We start from the raw sequence: 26,134 nt of genomic DNA on the forward strand, positions 1-26,134 counted from the left end.
AAACACACATACACACACAGCAAACACACACACAGAGCAAACATTCACACACAGCAAACACTCACACACACATACACACACAGCAAACACTCAATCACAAATACACACACAGCAACACTCACACACAGCAAACACTCACATACATACACACACAGCAAACACTCACACACATACACACACAGCAAACACTCACACACAGCAAACACTCACACACATACACACACAGCAAACACTCACACACATACACACACAGCAAACACTCACACACAGCAAACACGCACACACACATACACACACCGCAAACACTCACACACACATACACACACAGCAAACACACACACAGCAAACACTCACACACAGCAAACACTCACACACACATACACACAGAGCAAACACTCACACACAGCAAACACTCACACACACATACACACACAGCAAACGCTCACACATACATACACACACAGCAAAAACTCACACACAGCAAACACACACACAGCAAATAATCACACACAACAAACACACACACAGCAAACACTCACACACACACACACACACACAGCAAACACTCACACACATATACACACACAGCAAACAAATACACACAGCAAACAATCACACATACATACACCCACAGCAAACACACACACATAGCACTCACACACATACACACACAGCAAACACTCACACACAGCAAACACACAAACATACAAAAACATGCACACACACACAGCAAACACTCACACACACATACACACAGCAAATACTCACACACAGCAAAAACATGCACAGATATACACACACAGCAAACACACACACACACAGCAAATACTCACACACACATACACACACAGCAAACACTCACACACAGCAAACACTCACACACACATACACACACAGCAAACACTCACACACAGCAAATACTCACACACAGGATTCACACACACAGACACGCACACACACAAAGCAAACACACACACACACAGCAAACACACACACAGAGCAAACATTCACACACAGCAAATACTCACACACACATACACACACAGCAAACACTCAATCACAAATACACACACAGCAACACTCACACACAGCAAACACTCACACACATACACACACAGCAAACACTCACACACAGCAAACACGCACACACACATACACACACCGCAAACACTCACACACACATACACACACAGCAAACACACACACAGCAAACACTCACACACAGCAAACACTCACACACACATACACACAGAGCAAACACTCACACACAGCAAACACTCACACACACATACACACACAGCAAACGCTCACACATACATACACACACAGCAAAAACTCACACACAGCAAACACACACACAGCAAATAATCACACACAACAAACACACACACAGCAAACATTCACACACACATACACACACAGCAAACACTCACACACATATACACACACAGCAAACACTCACATGCAGCAAACAATCACACACACATATACATAGCAAACACTCACACACAGCAAACACTCATACACAGCAAACACTCATACACACAGCAAACACTCACACACAGCAAACACTCACACACACATAAACACAAAGCAAACACTCACAAACACATACACACACAGCAAACACACACACACAGCAAACACTCACACACAGAAAACACTCACACATACATACACGCACAACAAACACTTACACACAGCAAACATTCACACACACATACACACATAGCAAACACTCACACACATCAAACACTCACACACAGCAAACACACATAGCAAACACTCACACACAACAAACACTCACACACACAAACACACACAGTAAACACTCACAAACACATACGCACACAGCAAACACTCAGACACATACACACACAAACAGCAAACACTCACACACAGCAAACGCTCACACACACCTACGCACACAGCAAACACTCACACACAGCAAACAAACACACACAGAGACACACAGCAAACACTCACACACAGCAAACACTCATACACACACAGCAAACACTCAGACACACACAACAGCAAAGACACACACACAAATACACACACAGCAAACATTCACACACACATACATAAACAGCAAACACATACACACAAACATTCACATACACAGCAAACACACACACATACACACAGCAAACACAAACACACATACACACACAGCAAACACACACACAGAGCAAACATTCACACACAGCAAACACTCACACACACATACACACACAGCAAACACTCAATCACAAATACACACACAGCAACACTCACACACAGCAAACACTCACACACATACACACACAGCAACACTCACACACAGCAAACACTCACACACATACACACACAGCAAACACTCACACACATACACACACAGCAAACACTCACACACAGCAAACGCACACACACATAAACACAGAGCAAACATTCCAACACGGCAAACACTCAGACACACATACACACACAGCAAACACACACATACAGCAAACACTTACACACACATACAAACACAGCAAACAAATACACACAGCAAACAATCACACATACATACACCCACAGCAAACACACACACATAGCACTCACACACATACACACACAGCAAACACTCACACACAGCAAACACAAAAACATACAAAAACATGCACACACACACAGCAAACACTCACACACACATACACACAGCAAATACTCACACACAGCAAACACATGCACAGATATACACACACAGCAAACACACACACACACAGCAAATACTCACACACACATACACACACAGCAAACACTCACACACAGCAAACACACATACACACACAGCAAACACTCACACACAGCAAATACTCACACACAGCATACACACACACAGACACGCACACACACAAAGCAAACACACACACACACAGCAAACCCCCACACACATACACACACAGCAAGCACTTACACACAGCAAACACTCACACACACATACACACAGCAAATACTCACACACAGCAAACACACACACACACATACACACACAGCAAACACTCACACACAGCAAACACTCACACATATACACACACAGCAAACAGTCACACACACATACACACACAGCAAACACCCACACACACATACACACACAGCAAACCCTCACACACAGCAAACACACAGACAGAACTCACACAGGTACACACACAGCAAACACTCACACACATATACACACAGCAAACACTCACACACACACACACACACACAGCAAACATTCACACACACATACACACACAGCAAACACTCACGCACAGCAAACACTCACACACACATACACACACCGCAAACACTCACACACACATACACAAACAGCAAACACACACACACAGCAAACACTCACACACAGCAAACACTCACACACACATACACACACAGCAAACACTCACACACACATACACACACAGCAAACATTCACACACATATACACACACAGCAAACACTCACATGCAGCAAACAATCACACACACATATACACAGCAAACACTCACACACAGCAAACACTCACACACACATACACACACAGCAAACACTCAATCACAAATACACACACAGCAACACTCACACACAGCAAACACTCACACACATACACACACAGCAAACACTCACACACAGCAAACACACACACACATAAACACAGAGCAAACATTCCAACACGGCAAACACTCAGACACACATACACGCACAGCAAACACACACATACAGCAAACACTTACACACACATACAAACACAGCAAACAAATACACACAGCAAACACTCACACATACATACACCCACAGCAAACACACGCACATAGCACTCACACACATACACACAGAGCAAACACTCACACACAGCAAACACACAAACATACAAAAACATGCACACACACACAGCAAACACTCACACACACATACACACAGCAAATACTCACACACAGCAAACACACGCACAGATATACACACACAGCAAACACACACACACACAGAAAACACTCACACACACATACACACACAGCAAACACTCACACACAGCAAACACTCACACACACTCACACACACACACACACACAGCAAACACTCACACACAGCAAATACTCACACACAGCATACACACACACAGACACGCACACACACAAAGCAAACACACACACACACAGCAAACACCCACACACATACACACACAGCAAGCACTTACACACAGCAAACACTCACACACACATATACACAGCAAATACTCACACACAGCAAACACACACACACACATACACACACAGCAAACAGTCACACACACATACACACCCAGCAAACTCCCACACACACATACACACACAGCAAACCCTCACACACAGCAAACACACAGACAGAACTCACACAGGTACACACACAGCAAACACTCACACACATATACACACAGCAAACACTCACACACACATACACACACAACAAACAGACACACACAGCAAACACTCACACACACATACACACACCGCAAACACTCACACACACATACACAAACAGCAAACACACACACACAGCAAACACTCACACACACATACACACACACATACACACACAGCAAACATTCACACACATATACACACACAGCAAACACTCACATGCAGCACACAATCACACACACATATACACAGCAAACACTCACACACAGCAAACACTCACACACACATACACAGCAAACACTCATACACAGCAAACACTCATACACACAGCAAACACTCACACACAGCAAACACACAGACAGAACTCACACAGGTACACACACAGCAAACACTCACACACATATACACACAGCAAACACTCACACACACACAACAAACACACACACACAGCAAACATTCACACACACATACACACACAGCAAACACTCACACACAGCAAACACTCACACACACATACACACACCGCAAACATTCACACACACATACACAAACAGCAAACACACACACACAGCAAACACTCACACACAGAAACACTCAGACACACATACACACAGAGCAAACACTCACACACACATAGACACACAGCAAACACTCACACACATATACATACACAGCAAACACTCACATGCAGCAAACAATCACACACACATATACACAGCAAACACTCACACACACATACACAGCAAACACTCATACACAGCAAACACTCACAAACACAGCAAACACTCACACACAGCAAACACACACGCAGGCATACACACACAGCAAACACACACACAGCAAACACTCACACACACATAAACACACAGCAAACACTCACAAACACATACACACACAGCAAACACACACACACAGCAAACACTCACACACAGCAAACACTCACACACAGCAAACACAGCAAACACTCACACACACATACACACACAGCAAACACTCACACACAGCAAACACACACACACACAGACACACAGCAAACACTCACACACAGCAAACACTCATACACACACAGCTAACACTCAGACACACACAACAGCAAAGACACACACAGAAATACACACACAGCACACATTCACACACACATACACAAACAGCAAACACATACACACAAACATTCACATACACATACATAAACAGCAAACACATACACACAAACATTCACATACACAGCAAACACTCACACACATACACACAGCAAACACAAACACACATACACACACAGCAAACACACACACAGAGCAAACATTTACACACAGCAAACACTCACACACACATACACACACAGCAAACACTCAATCACAAATACACACACAACAACACTCACACACAGCAAACACTCACACACATACACACACAGCAAACACTCACACACAGCAAACACACACACACATAAACACAGAGCAAACATTCCAACACGGCAAACACTCAGACACACATACACGCACAGCAAACACACACATACAGCAAACACTTACACACACATACAAACACAGCAAACAAATACACACAGCAAACAATCACACATACATACACCCACAGCAAACACACACACATAGCACTCACACACATACACACACAGCAAACACTCACACACAGCAAACACACAAACATACAAAAACATGCACACACACACAGCAAACACTCACACACACATACACACAGCAAATACTCACACACAGCAAACACAAGCACAGATATACACACACAGCAAACACACACACACACAGAAAACACTCACACACACATACACACACAGCAAACACTCACACACAGCAAACACTCACACACACACACACACACAGTAAACACTCACACACAGCAAATACTCACACACAGCATACACACACACAGGCACGCACACACACAAAGCAAACACACACACACACAGCAAATGCCCACACACATACACACACAGCAAGCACTTACACACAGCAAACACTCACACACACATACACACAGCAAATACTCACACACAGCAAACACACACACACATACACACACAGCAAACACTCACACACAGCAAACACTCACACATATACACACACAGCAAACAGTCACACACACATACACACACAGCAAACACCCACACACACATACACACACAGCAAACCCTCACACACAGCAAACACACAGACAGAACTCACACAGGTACACACACAGCAAACACTCACACACATATACACACAGCAAACACTCACACACACATACACACACAACAAACACACACACACAGCAAACATTCACACACACATACACACACAGCAAACACTCACACACACATACACACACCGCAAACACTAACACACACATACACAAACAGCAAACACCCACACACACATACACACACAGCAAACCCTCACACACAGCAAACACACAGACAGAACTCACACAGGTACACACACAGCAAACACTCACACACATATAGACACAGCAAACACTCACACACACGTACACACACAACAAACACACACACACAGCAAACATTCACACACACATACACACACAGCAAACACTCACACACACATACACACACCGCAAACACTAACACACACATACACAAACAGCAAACACCCACACACACATACACACACAGCAAACCCTCACACACAGCAAACACACAGACAGAACTCACACAGGTACACACACAGCAAACACTCACACACATATAGACACAGCAAACACTCACACACACGTACACACACAACAAACACACACACACAGCAAACATTCACACACACATACACACACAGCAAACACTCACACACACATACACACACAGCAAACACACACACAGCAAACACTCACACACAGCAAACACTCACACACACATACACACAGAGCAAACACTCACACACAGCAAACACTCACACACACATACACACACAGCAAACGCTCACACATACATACACACACAGCAAAAACTCACACACAGCAAACACACACACAGCAAATAATCACACACAACAAACACACACACAGCAAACACTCACACACACATACACACACAGCAAACACTCACACACATATACACACACAGCAAACACTCACATGCAGCAAACAATCACACACACATATACACAGCAAACACTCACACACAGCAAACACTCATACACAGCAAACACTCATACACACAGCAAACACTCACACACAGCAAACACTCACACATACATACACGCACAACAAACACTTACACACAGCAAACATTCACACACACATACACACATAGCAAACACTCACACACATCAAACACTCACATGCAGCAAACAATCACACACACATATACACAGCAAACACTCACACACAGCAAACACTCACACACAGCAAACACTCACACACACATAAACACAAAGCAAACACTCACAAACACATAAACACACAGCAAACACACACACACAGCAAACACTCACACACAGCAAACACACACACACAGCAAACACTCACACACAGCAAACACACACACACAGCAAACACTCACACACAGAAAACACTCACACATACATACACGCACAACAAACACTTACACACAGCAAACATTCACACACACATACACACATAGCAAACACTCACACACATCAAACACTCACACACAGCAAACACACATAGCAAACACTCACACACAACAAACACTCACACACACAAACACACGCAGTAAACACTCACAAACACATACGCACACAGCAAACACTCAGACACATACACACATAAACAGCAAACACTCACACACAGCAAACGCTCACACACACCTACGCACATAGCAAACACTCACACACAGCAAACAAACACACACACACACAGACACACAGCAAACACTCACACACAGCAAACACTCATACACACACAGCAAACACTCAGACACACACAACAGCAAAGACACACACACAAATACACACACAGCAAACATTCACACACACATACATAAACAGCAAACACATACACACAAACATTCACATACACAGCAAACACTCACACACATACACACAGCAAACACAAACACACATACACACACAGCAAACACACACACAGAGCAAACATTCACACACAGCAAACACTCACACACACATACACACACAGCAAACACTCAATCACAAATACACACACAGCAACACTCACACACAGCAAACACTCACACACATACACACACAGCAAACACTCACACACAGCAAACACACACACACATAAACACAGAGCAAACATTCCAACACGGCAAACACTCAGACACACATACACGCACAGCAAACACACACGTACAGCAAACACTTACACACACATACAAACACAGCAAACAAATACACACAGCAAACAATCACACATACATACACCCACAGCAAACACACACACATAGCACTCACACACATACACACACAGCAAACACTCACACACAGCAAACACACAAACATACAAAAACATGCACACACACACAGCAAACACTCACACACACATACACACAGCAAATACTCACACACAGCAAACACATGCACAGATATACACACACAGCAAACAATCACACACACAGCAAATACTCACACACACATACACACACAGCAAACACTCTCACACAGCAAATACTCACACACAGCATAGACACGCACACACACAAAGCAAACACACACACACACAGCAAACCCCCACACACATACACACACAGCAAGCACTTACACACAGCAAACACTCACACACACATACACACAGCAAATACTCACACACAGCAAACACACACACACACATACACACACAGCAAACACTCACACACAGCAAACACTCACACATATACACACACAGCAAATAGTCACACACACATACACACACAGCAAACACCCACACACACATACACACACAGCAAACCCTCACACACAGCAAACACACAGACAGAACTCACACAGGTACACACACAGCAAACACTCACACACACATACACACACCGCAAACACTCACACACACACACAACAAACACACACACACAGCAAACATTCACACACACATACACACACAGCAAACACTCACACACAGCAAACACTCACACACACACACACACACCGCAAACACTCACACACACATACACAAACAGCAAACACACACACACAGCAAACACTCACACACAGCAAACACTCACACACACATACACACACAGCAAACACTCAATCACAAATACACACACAGCAACACTCACACACAGCAAACACTCACACACATACACACACAGCAAACACTCACACACAGCAAACACACACACACATAAACACAGAGCAAACATTCCAACACGGCAAATACTCACACACATACACACAGCAAACACAAACACACATACACACACAGCAAACACACACACAGAGCAAACATTCACACACAGCAAACACTCACACACACATACACACACAGCAAACACTCAATCACAAATACACACACAGCAAACACTCACACATACACACACAGCAAACACTCACACACAGCAAACACACACACACATAAACACAGAGCAAACATTCCAACACGGCAAACACTCAGACACACATACACGCACAGCAAACACACACATACAGCAAACACTTACACACACATACAAACACAGCAAACAAATACACACAGCAAACAATCACACATACATACACCCACAGCAAACACACACACATAGCACTCACACACATACACACACAGCAAACACTCACACACAGCAAACACACAAACATACAAAAACATGCACACACACACAGCAAACACTCACACACATATACACACAGCAAATACTCACACACAGCAAACACATGCACAGATATACACACACAGCAAACAATCACACACACAGCAAATACTCACACACACATACACACACAGCAAACACTCACACACAGCAAACACTCACACACACATACACACACAGCAAACACTCACACACAGCAAATACTCACACACAGCATACACACACACAGACACGCACACACACAAAGCAAACACACACAGCAAACCCCCACACACATACACACACAGCAAGCACTTACACACAGCAAACACTCACACAAACATACACACAGCAAATACTCACACACAGCAAACACACACACACACATACACACACAACAAACACTCACACACAGCAAACACTCACACATATACACACACAGCAAACAGTCACACACACATACACACACAGCAAACACCCACACACACATACACACACAGCAAACCCTCACACACAGCAAACACACAGACAGAACTCACACAGGTACACACACAGCAAACACTCACACACATATACACACAGCAAACACTCACACACACACACACACACAACAAACACACACACACACACAGCAAACACTCACACACACATACACAAACAGCAAACACACACACACAGCAAACACTCACACACACATACACACACAGCAAACACTCACACACACATACACACACAGCAAACATTCACACACATATACACACACAGCAAACACTCACATGCAGCAAACAATCACACACACATATACACAGCAAACACTCACACACAGCAAACACTCACACACACATACACACACAGCAAACACTCAATCACAAATACACACACAGCAACACTCACACACAGCAAACACTCACACACATACACACACAGCAAACACTCACACACAGCAAACACACACACACATAAACACAGAGCAAACATTCCAACACGGCAAACACTCAGACACATATACACGCACAGCAAACACACACATACAGCAAACACTTACACACACATACAAACACAGCAAACAAATACACACAGCAAACAATCACACATACATACACCCACAGCAAACACACACACATAGCACTCACACACATACACACACAGCAAACACTCACACACAGCAAACACACACACACATAAACACAGAGCAAACATTCCAACACGGCAAACACTCAGACACATATACACGCACAGCAAACACACACATACAGCAAACACTTACACACACATACAAACACAGCAAACAAATACACACAGCAAACAATCACACATACATACACCCACAGCAAACACACACACATAGCACTCACACACATACACACACAGCAAACACTCACACACAGCAAACACACAAACATACAAAAACATGCACACACACACAGCAAACACTCACACACACATACACACAGCAAATACTCACACACAGCAAACACACGCACAGATATACACACACAGCAAACACACACACAGCAAACACTCACACACACATACACACACAGCAAACACTCACACACAGCAAACACTCACACACACACACACACAGCAAACACTCACACACAGCAAATACTCACACACAGCATACACACACACAGACACGCACACACACAAAGCAAACACACACACACAGCAAACGCCCACACACATACACACACAGCAAGCACTTACACACAGCAAACACTCACACACACATACACACAGCAAATACTCACACACAGCAAACACACACACACACATACACACACAGCAAACACTCACACACAGCAAACACTCACACATATACACACACAGCAAACAGTCACACACACATACACACACAGCAAACACCCACACACACATACACACACAGTAAACCCTCACACACAGCAAACACACAGACAGAACTCACATAGGTACACACACAGCAAACACTCACACACATATACACACAGCAAACACTCACACACACATACACACACAACAAACACACACACACAGCAAACATTCACACACACATACACACACAGCAAACACTCACACACAGCAAACACTCACACACACATACACACACCACAAACACTCACACACACATACACAAACAGCAAACACACACACACAGCAAACACTCACACACAGCAAACACTCACACACACATACACACACAGCAAACACTCACACACACATACACACACAGCAAACATTCACACACATATACACACACAGCAAACACTCACATGCAGCACACAATCACACACACATATACACAGCAAACACTCACACACAGCAAACACTCACACACACATACACAGCAAACACTCATACACAGCAAACACTCATACACACAGCAAACACTCACACACAGCAAACACCCACGCAGGCATACACACACAGCAAACACTCACACACAGCAAACACTCACACACACATAAACACACAGCAAACACTCACAAACACATACACACACAGCAAACACACACACACAGCAAACACTCACACACAGCAAACACTCACACACAGCAAACACACACACACACAGCAAACACTCACACACACATACACACACAGCAAACACTCACACACAGCAAACACTCACACACACATACACACACAGCAAACACTCACACACGGCAAATACTCACACACAGCATGCACACACACAGACACGCACTCACACAAAGAAAATACACACACACACAGCAAACGCCCACACACATACACACACAGTAAACACTCACACTCAGCAAACACTCACACACACATACACACACAGCAAACACTCACACACACACATACACACACAGCAAACACACACACACATACACACACAGACATGTACACACACACAGTAAACACTCACACACAATACACACACAGCAAACACTCACTCACAGCAAACACTGACAGCAAATAGTCACACACAACAAACACACACACAGCAAACACTCACACACACATACACACACAGCAAACACTCACACACAGCAAACACACACACACAGCAAACACTCACACACACATACACACACAGCAAACACTCACACACAGCATACACACACACAGACACACACACACACACAGCAAACACTCACACACAACAAACACTACTAAAAAGACACACACACAGAAACGCACACACATATACACACACAGGAAATACTCACACACACATACACAAACAACAAACACTCACACACACACAAACACAGCAAAAACTGACACACAGCAAACACTCACACACACATACACACACAGCAAACACTCACACACAGCAAACACCCACACACACAGACACACACAGCAAACACTCACACACAGCAAACAAACACACAGAACTCACACAGGTACACACACAGCAAACACTCACACACATATACACACAGCAATCACTCACACACGCATACACACACAGCAAACACCCACACACACATACACACACAGCAAACACTCACACACAGCAAACAAACACACAGAACTCACACAGGTACACACACAGCAAACACTCACACATACATATGGACACAGCAAACACTCACACACAGCAAACACTCACACACAACAAACACTCACACATACATATACACACAGCAAACACTCACACACAGCAAACACTCACACACAACACTTACACATGCATACACACACCGCAAACACTCACACACAGACACACACAGCAAACACACACACACAGCAAACACTCACACACACATACACACACAGCAAACACTCACACACAGCAAACACTCACACACACATACACACACCGCAACCACTCACACACATACACAAACAGCAAACACACACACACAGCAAACACTCACACACAGCAAACACTCACACACACATACACACAGAGCAAACACTCACACACAGCCAACACTCACACACAGCACTCACACACACAGCAAACACTCACACACACAGCAAACACACACACACAGCAAACACACACACAGCAGACACACACACACACATACACACACAGCAAACACTCACACACAGCAAACACTCGCACACATAAACAAACAGCAAACACTCACACACAGCAAACACTCACACACAGCAAACACACACACACACAGCAAACACACACACAGCAAACACCCACACACATACACACAGTAAACACTCACACACAGCAAACACTCACACACACATACACACACAGCAAACACTCACACACACACATATACACACAGCAAACACTCACACACACATACACACACAGACATGTACACACACACAGTAAACACTCACACACAATACACACACAGCAAACACTCACACACACATACACACACAGCAAACACTCACACACAGCAAACACTCACAAACACACACACACCGCAATCACTCACACACATACACAAACAGCAAACACACACACACAGCAAACACTCACACACAGCCAACACTCACACACACACATACACACACAACAAACACTCACACACACAGCAAACACACATACGCACAGCAAACACACACACAGCAAACACACACACACACATACACACACAGCAAACACACACACACAGCAAACATTCACACACAGCAAACACTCACACACAGCAAACACTCGCACACATAAACAAACAGCAAACACTCACACACAGCAAACAGTCACACACACACACACACACAGCAAACGCCCACACACATACACACACAGTAAACACTCACACACAGCAAACACTCACACACACATACACACACAGCAAACACTCACACACACATACACACACAGACATGTACACACACACAGTAAACACTCACACACAATACACACACAGCAAACACTCACTCACAGCAAACACAGACAGGAAATAATCACACACAACAAACACACACACAGCAAACACTCACACACACATACACACACAGCAAACACTCACACACAGCAAACACTCACACACACAGCAAACACTCACACACACATACACACACAGCAAACACTCACACACAGCATACACACACACAGACACACACACACACACAGCAAACACTCACACACAGCAAACACTCCTAAAAAGACACACACACAGAAACGCACACACATATACACACACAGCAAATACTCACACACACATACACAAACAACAAACACTCACACACACACAAACACAGCAAAAACTCACACACAGCAAACACTCACACACACATACACACACAGCAAACACTCACACACAGCAAACACCCACACACACAAACACACACATCAAACACTCACACACAGCAAACAAACACACAGAACTCATACATGTACACACTCAGCAAACACTCACACACACATACACACAGCAATCACTCACACACACATACAACCACAGGAAACACCCACGCACACATACACACACAGCAAACACTCACACACAGCAAACAAACACACACATAAACACAGAGCAAACATTCCAACACGGCAAACACTCACACACATACACGCACAGCAAACACACACATACAGCAAACACTTACACACACATACAAACACAGCAAACAAATACACACAGCAAACAATCACACATACATACACCCACAGCAAACACACACACATAGCACTCACACACATACACACACAGCAAACACTCACACACATCAAACACACGTACATACAAAAACATGCACAAACACACAGCAAACACTCACACACACATACACACAGCAAAATACTCACACACAGCAAACACACGCACACATATACACACACAGCAAACACACACACACACAGCAAATACTCACACACACATACACACACAGCAAACACTCACACACAGCAAACACTCACACACACATACACACACAGCAAACACTTACACACAGCAAATACTCACACACAGCATACACACACACAGACACGCACACACACAAAGCAAACACACACACACACAGCAAACGCCCAAACACATACACACACAGGAAGCACTTACACACAGCAAACACTCACACACACATACACACATAGCAAACACTCACACACAGCAAACACTCACACATATACACACACAGCAAACAGTCACACACACATACACACACAGCAAACACCCACACACACATACACACACAGCAAACCCTCACACACAGCAAACACACAGACAGAACTCACACAGGTACACACACAGCAAACACTCACACACATATACACACAGCAAACACTCACACACACACACACACAACAAACACACACACACAGCAAACATTCACACACACATACACACACAGCAAACACTCGCACACAGCAAACACTCACACACACATACACACACCGCAAACACTCACACACACATACACACACCGCAAACACTCACACACACATACACAAACAGCAAACACACACACACAGCAAACACTCACACACAGCAAACACTCAGACACACATACACACAGAGCAAACACTCACACACACATACACACACAGCAAACACTCACACACATATACACACACAGCAAACACTCACATGCAGCAAACAATCACACACACATATACACAGCAAACACTCACACACACATACACAGCAAACACTCATACACAGCAAACACTCATACACACAGCAAACACTCACACACAGCAAACACACACGCAGGCATACACACACAGCAAACACTCACACACAGCAAACACTCACACACACATAAACACACAGCAAACACTCACAAACACATACACACACAGCAAACACACACACACAGCAAACACTCACACACAGCAAACACTCACACACAGCAAACACACACACACACAGCAAACACTCACACACAGCAAACACTCACACACAGCAAACACTCACACACACATATACACACAGCAAACACTCACACACGGCAAATACTCACACACAGCATACACACACACAGACACGCACTCACACAAAGCAAACACACACACACAGTAAACGCCCACACACATACACACACAGTAAACACTCACACACAGCAAACACTCACACACACATACACACACAGCAAACACTCACACACACACATACACACACAGCAAACACTCACACACACATACACACACAGACATGTACACACACACAGTAAACACTCACACACAATACACACACAGCAAACACTCACTCACAGCAAACACTGACAGCAAATAATCACACACAACAAACACACACACAGCAAGCACTCACACACACATACACACACAGCAAACCTTCACACACAGCACTCACACACACAGCAAACACTCACACACACATACACACACAGCAAACACTCACACACAGCATACACACACACAGACACACACACACACACAGCAAACACTCACACACAACAAACACTCCTAAAAAGACACACACACAGAAATGCACACACATATACACACACAGGAAATACTCACACACACATACACAAACAACAAACACTCACACACACACAAACACAGCAAAAACTCACACACAGCAAACACTCACACACACATACACACACAGCAAACACTCACACACAGCAAACACCCACACACACATACACACACAACAAACACTCACACATACATATGCACACAGCAAACACTCACACACAGCAAACACTCACACACAACAAACACTCACACATACATATACACACAGCAAACACTCACACACAGCAAACACTCACACACAACACTTACACATGCATACACACACCGCAAACACTCACACACAGACACACACAGCAAACACACACACACAGCAAACACTCACACACACATACACACACAGCAAACACTCACACACAGCAAACACTCACACACACATACACACACCGCAAACACTCACACACATACACAAACAGCAAACACACACACACAGCAAACACTCACACACAGCAAACACTCACACACACATACACACAGAGCAAACACCCACACACAGCCAACACTCACACACACACATACACACACAGCAAACACTCACACACACAGCAAACACACACACACACATACACACAGCAAACACACACACACACACACAGCAAACACTCACACACAGCAAACATTCACACACAGCAAACACTCACACACACAGACACACTCAGCAAACACTCACACACAGCAAACACTCGCACACATAAACAAACAGCAAACACTCACACATAGCAAACACTCACACACAGCAAACACACACAGCAAACACTCACTCACACACACACACACACACACAGCAAATGCCCACACACATACACACACAGTAAACACTCACACACAGCAAACACTCACACACACATACACACACAGCAAACACTCACACACACACATACACACACAGCAAACACACACACACATACACACACAGACATGTACACACACACAGTAAACACTCACACACAATACACACACAGCAAACACTCACTCACAGCAAACACAGACAGCAAATAATCACACACAACAAACACACACACAGCAAACACTCACACACACATACACACACAGCAAACACTCACACACAGCAAACACTCACACACACAGCAAACACTCACACACATACACACACAGCAAACACTCACACACAGCATACACACACACAGACACACACACACACACGCAGCAAACACTCACACACAGCAAACAGTCCTGAAAAGACACACACACAGAAACGCACACACATATACACACACAGCAAATACTCACACACACATACACAAACAACAAACACTCACACACACACAAACACAGCAAAAACTCACACACAGCAAACACTCACACACAGCAAACACCCACACACACATACACACACAGCAAACACACACACAGCAAACAAACACACATAACTCACACAGGTACACACACAGCAAACACTCACACACATATACACACAGCAATCACTCACACACGCATACACACACAGCAAACACCCACACACACATACACACACAGCAAACACTCACACACAGCAAACAAACACACAGAACTCACACAGGTACACACACAGCAAACACTCACACATACATATGCACACAGCAAACACTCACACACAGCAAACACTCACACACAACAAACACTCACACATACATATACACACAGCAAACACTCACACACAGCAAACACTCACACACACTTACACATGCATACACACACCGCAAACACTCACACACAGACACACACAGCAAACACACACACACAGCAAACACTCACACACACATACACACACAGCAAACACTCACACACAGCAAACACTCACACACACATACACACACCGCAAACACTCACACACATACACAAACAGCAAACACACACACACAGCAAACACTCACACACACATACACACAGAGCAAACACTCACACACAGCCAACACTCATACACACATACACACATAGCAAACACTCACACACACAGCAAACACACACACACATACACACAGCAAACACACACACAGCAAACACACATATACACACACACACAGCAAACATTCACACACAGCAAACACTCACACACACATACACACTCAGCAAACACTCACACACAGCAAACACTCGCACACATAAACAAACAGCAAACACTCACACACAGCAAACACACACACAGCACAGACTCACACACACATACACAAACAGTAAACACTCACACACACACAGCAAACACTCACACACATATACACACAGCAAACACTCACACATACATATACACACAGCAAACACTCACACACAGCAAACACTCACACACACTTACACATGCATACACACACCGCAAACACTCACACACAGACACACACAGCAAACACACACACACAGCAAACACTCACACACACATACACACACAGCAAACACTCACACACAGCAAACACTCACACACACATACACACACCGCAAACACTCACACACATACACAAACAGCAAACACACACACACAGCAAACACTCACACACACATACACACAGAGCAAACACTCACACACAGCCAACACTCACACACACATACACACACAGCAAACACTCACACACACAGCAAACAGACACACACATACACACAGCAAACACACACACAGCAAACACACATATACACACACACACAGCAAACATTCACACACAGCAAACACTCACACACACATACACACTCAGCAAACACTCACACACAGCAAACACTCGCACACATAAACAAACAGCAAACACTCACACACAGCAAACACACACACAGCACAGACTCACACACACATACACAAACAGTAAACACTCACACACACACAGCAAACACTCACACACATATACACACAGCAAACACTCACACACACACACACACAGCAAACACTCACACACAGCAAACACGCACACACACATACACACACCGCAAACACTCACACACAGCAAACACACATACAGCAAACACACACACAGCAAACACTCACACACAGCAAACACTCACACACACATACACACAGAGCAAAAACTCACACACAGCAAACACTCACACACACATACACACACAGCAAACGCTCACACATACATACACACACAGCAAACATTCACATGCAGCAAACAATCACACACACATATACACAGCAAACACTCACACACAGCAAACACTCACACACACATACACAGCAAACACTCATACACAGCAAACACTCATACACACAGCAAACACTCACACACAGCAAACACACACGCAGGCATACACACACAGCAAATACTCACACACAGCAAACACTCACACACACATAAACACAAAGCAAACACTCACAAACACATACACACACAGCAAACACACACACACAGCAAACACTCACACACAGAAAACACTCACACATACATACACGCACAGCAAACACTTACACACAGCAAACATTCACACACAAACACACATAGCAAACACTCACACACATCAAACACTCACACACAGCAAACACACATAGCAAACACTCACACACAGCAAACACTCACACACACAAACACACACAGTAAACACTCACAAACACATACGCACACAGCAAACACTCACACACACATACACACATAGCAAACACTCACACACAGCAAACACTCACACATATACACACACAGCAAACAGTCACACACACATACACACACAGCAAACACCCACACACACATACACACACAGCAAACCCTCACACACAGCAAACACACAGACAGAACTCACACAGGTACACACACAGCAAACACTCACACACATATACACACAGCAAACACTCACACACACACACACACAACAAACACACACACACAGCAAACATTCACACACACATACACACACAGCAAACACTCGCACACAGCAAACACTCACACACACATACACACACCGCAAACACTCACACACACATACACAAACAGCAAACACACACACACAGCAAACACTCACACACAGCAAACACTCAGACACACATACACACAGAGCAAACACTCACACACACATACACACACAGCAAACACTCACACACATATACACACACAGCAAACACTCACATGCAGCAAACAATCACACACACATATACACAGCAAACACTCACACACACATACACAGCAAACACTCATACACAGCAAACACTCATACACACAGCAAACACTCACACACAGCAAACACACACGCAGGCATACACACACAGCAAACACTCACACACAGCAAACACTCACACACACATAAACACACAGCAAACACTCACAAACACATACACACACAGCAAACACACACACACAGCAAACACTCACACACAGCAAACACTCACACACAGCAAACACACACACACACAGCAAACACTCACACACAGCAAACACTCACACACAGCAAACACTCACACACACATATACACACAGCAAACACTCACACACGGCAAATACTCACACACAGCATACACACACACAGACACGCACTCACACAAAGCAAACACACACACACACAGTAAACGCCCACACACATACACACACAGTAAACACTCACACACAGCAAACACTCACACACACATACACACACAGCAAACACTCACACACACACATACACACACAGCAAACACTCACACACACATACACACACAGACATGTACACACACACAGTAAACACTCACACACAATACACACACAGCAAACACTCACTCACAGCAAACACTGACAGCAAATAATCACACACAACAAACACACACACAGCAAGCACTCACACACACATACACACACAGCAAACCTTCACACACAGCACTCACACACACAGCAAACACTCACACACACATACACACACAGCAAACACTCACACACAGCATACACACACACAGACACACACACACACACAGCAAACACTCACACACAACAAACACTCCTAAAAAGACACACACACAGAAATGCACACACATATACACACACAGGAAATACTCACACACACATACACAAACAACAAACACTCACACACACACAAACACAGCAAAAACTCACACACAGCAAACACTCACACACACATACACACACAGCAAACACTCACACACAGCAAACACCCACACACACATACACACACAACAAACACTCACACATACATATGCACACAGCAAACACTCACACACAGCAAACACTCACACACAACAAACACTCACACATACATATACACACAGCAAACACTCACACACAGCAAACACTCACACACAGCAAACACTCACACACAACACTTACACATGCATACACACACCGCAAACACTCACACACAGACACACAGAGCAAACACACACACACAGCAAACACTCACACACACATACACACACAGCAAACACTCACACACAGCAAACACTCACACACACATACACACACCGCAAACACTCACACACATACACAAACAGCAAACACACACACACAGCAAACACTCACACACAGCAAACACTCACACACACATACACACAGAGCAAACACCCACACACAGCCAACACTCACACACACACATACACACAGCAAACACACACACAGCAAACACACACACACACACACACAGCAAACACTCACACACAGCAAACATTCACACACAGCAAACACTCACACACACAGACACACTCAGCAAACACTCACACACAGCAAACACTCGCACACATAAACAAACAGCAAACACTCACACATAGCAAACACTCACACACAGCAAACACACACAGCAAACACTCACTCACACACACACACACACACACAGCAAATGCCCACACACATACACACACAGTAAACACTCACACACAGCAAACACTCACACACACATACACACACAGCAAACACTCACACACACACATACACACACAGCAAACACACACACACATACACACACAGACATGTACACACACACAGTAAACACTCACACACAATACACACACAGCAAACACTCACTCACAGCAAACACAGACAGCAAATAATCAACCACAACAAACACACACACAGCAAACACTCACACACACATACACACACAGCAAACACTCACACACAGCAAACACTCACACACACAGCAAACACTCACACACACATACACACACAGCAAACACTCACACACAGCATACACACACACAGACACACACACACACGCAGCAAACACTCACACACAGCAAACAGTCCTAAAAAGACACACACACAGAAACGCACACACATATACACACACAGCAAACACTCACACACAGCATACACACACACAGACACACACACACACACAGCAAACACTCACACACAACAAACACTCCTAAAAAGACACACACACAGAAATGCACACACATATACACACACAGGAAATACTCACACACACATACACAAACAACAAACACTCACACACACACAAACACAGCAAAAACTCACACACAGCAAACACTCACACACACATACACACACAGCAAACACTCACACACAGCAAACACCCACACACACATACACACACAGCAAACACTTACACACAGCAAATACTCACACACAGCATACACACACACAGACACGCACACACACAAAGCAAACACACACACACACAGCAAACGCCCAAACACATACACACACAGGAAGCACTTACACACAGCAAACACTCACACACACATACACACATAGCAAACACTCACACACAGCAAACACTCACACATATACACACACAGCAAACAGTCACACACACATACACACACAGCAAACACCCACACACACATACACACACAGCAAACCCTCACACACAGCAAACACACAGACAGAACTCACACAGGTACACACACAGCAAACACTCACACACATATACACACAGCAAACACTCACACACACACACACACAACAAACACACACACACAGCAAACATTCACACACACATACACACACAGCAAACACTCGCACACAGCAAACACTCACACACACATACACACACCGCAAACACTCACACACACATACACACACCGCAAACACTCACACACACATACACAAACAGCAAACACACACACACAGCAAACACTCACACACAGCAAACACTCAGACACACATACACACAGAGCAAACACTCACACACACATACACACACAGCAAACACTCACACACATATACACACACAGCAAACACTCACATGCAGCAAACAATCACACACACATATACACAGCAAACACTCACACACACATACACAGCAAACACTCATACACAGCAAACACTCATACACACAGCAAACACTCACACACAGCAAACACACACGCAGGCATACACACACAGCAAACACTCACACACAGCAAACACTCACACACACATAAACACACAGCAAACACTCACAAACACATACACACACAGCAAACACACACACACAGCAAACACTCACACACAGCAAACACTCACACACAGCAAACACACACACACACAGCAAACACTCACACACAGCAAACACTCACACACAGCAAACACTCACACACACATATACACACAGCAAACACTCACACACGGCAAATACTCACACACAGCATACACACACACAGACACGCACTCACACAAAGCAAACACACACACACACAGTAAACGCCCACACACATACACACACAGTAAACACTCACACACAGCAAACACTCACACACACATACACACACAGCAAACACTCACACACACACATACACACACAGCAAACACTCACACACACATACACACACAGACATGTACACACACACAGTAAACACTCACACACAATACACACATACATATGCACACAGCAAACACTCACACACAGCAAACACTCACACACAACAAACACTCACACATACATATACACACAGCAAACACTCACACACAGCAAACACTCACACACAACACTTACACATGCATACACACACCGCAAACACTCACACACAGACACACAGAGCAAACACACACACACAGCAAACACTCACACACACATACACACACAGCAAACACTCACACACAGCAAACACTCACACACACATACACACACCGCAAACACTCACACACATACACAAACAGCAAACACACACACACAGCAAACACTCACACACAGCAAACACTCACACACACATACACACAGAGCAAACACCCACACACAGCCAACACTCACACACACACATACACACAGCAAACACACACACAGCAAACACACACACACACACACACAGCAAACACTCACACACAGCAAACATTCACACACAGCAAACACTCACACACACAGACACACTCAGCAAACACTCACACACAGCAAACACTCGCACACATAAACAAACAGCAAACACTCACACATAGCAAACACTCACACACAGCAAACACACACAGCAAACACTCACTCACACACACACACACACACACAGCAAATGCCCACACACATACACACACAGTAAACACTCACACACAGCAAACACTCACACACACATACACACACAGCAAACACTCACACACACACATACACACACAGCAAACACACACACACATACACACACAGACATGTACACACACACAGTAAACACTCACACACAATACACACACAGCAAACACTCACTCACAGCAAACACAGACAGCAAATAATCAACCACAACAAACACACACACAGCAAACACTCACACACACATACACACACAGCAAACACTCA

The sequence above is a fragment of the Chiloscyllium plagiosum genome, unplaced genomic scaffold (assembly GCF_037043375.1).
Source record: "Chiloscyllium plagiosum isolate Xiang-an unplaced genomic scaffold, Cpla_swu_hap1 HiC_scaffold_14, whole genome shotgun sequence".
Classification (NCBI taxonomy): Eukaryota; Metazoa; Chordata; class Chondrichthyes; order Orectolobiformes; family Hemiscylliidae; genus Chiloscyllium; species Chiloscyllium plagiosum.